Source organism: Branchiostoma belcheri, unplaced genomic scaffold (assembly GCF_001625305.1).
Source record: "Branchiostoma belcheri isolate BF01 breed outbred unplaced genomic scaffold, Haploidv18h27 scaffold38, whole genome shotgun sequence".
Taxonomy (NCBI): Eukaryota; Metazoa; Chordata; class Leptocardii; order Amphioxiformes; family Branchiostomatidae; genus Branchiostoma; species Branchiostoma belcheri.
The window spans coordinates 1,647,408-1,648,167 of NW_017803998.1; positions in this window are offsets into that span (position 1 = coordinate 1,647,408).

Here is a 760-nt window from a genome sequence, read left to right on the forward strand (position 1 = left end):
TTGCTTGTATGCTTGGTTTCTGTAAGGTATAAGCTGGTGTTTTATGCCAGAAAGCATTTTGTTGCTTGTATGCTTGGTTTCTGTAAGGTATAAGCTGGTGTTTTATGCCAGAAAGCATTTTGTTGCTTATAAAAATAAACAAGTTTAAGAAAATATACAACTGGCCTGTGTTCGCTGTCATGGGCTGATTTGGCCTTCTACCTGGGAGCTTGTGGCCAAATAGCTCTAACTGGAGAGAACCATTCCCATTGTCAGAACTAAATCAATTTTTTTCAAGTTTCTTGACTTAGAGGTGTTGGGCATCAAGCTTCTATGGGTCTGACCAAAAAATAAAAGCAGTCCCAATGCAATTTGATGGCACCAAAACTGGATTTTCAAAGTCAAATTTGTGATCATTTTTTAATGTGGCAACCCTATCCCATACACCCCCATGAAACTCCTTCCTCTTCGCCCCCGCCGTTCTGCTTCGCCCCCGCCCCGTTCTGCTTCGCCCCCGCAAAAAATCTGCTTCGCCCCCGTCGTTCCTCTACGCCCCCGGCGCAATTCTGCTTTGCTCCCGTCCTTCTGCTTAGCCCCCAATGGCGGCACAGCTCACAGTCGACACGAAAATCGTCTGCAAAATAACAATAAAGGCTGTGCCGCCAAATTTAAAGTAGCCCATGCTCCGACAAACATTCTGGACCACCTTTCTGCCAAGTGGCGTTGCACAAATCCTTCCCATTCAAAAGTTTACCCCTGCCTCACGGCCCGTCAGTGGTTC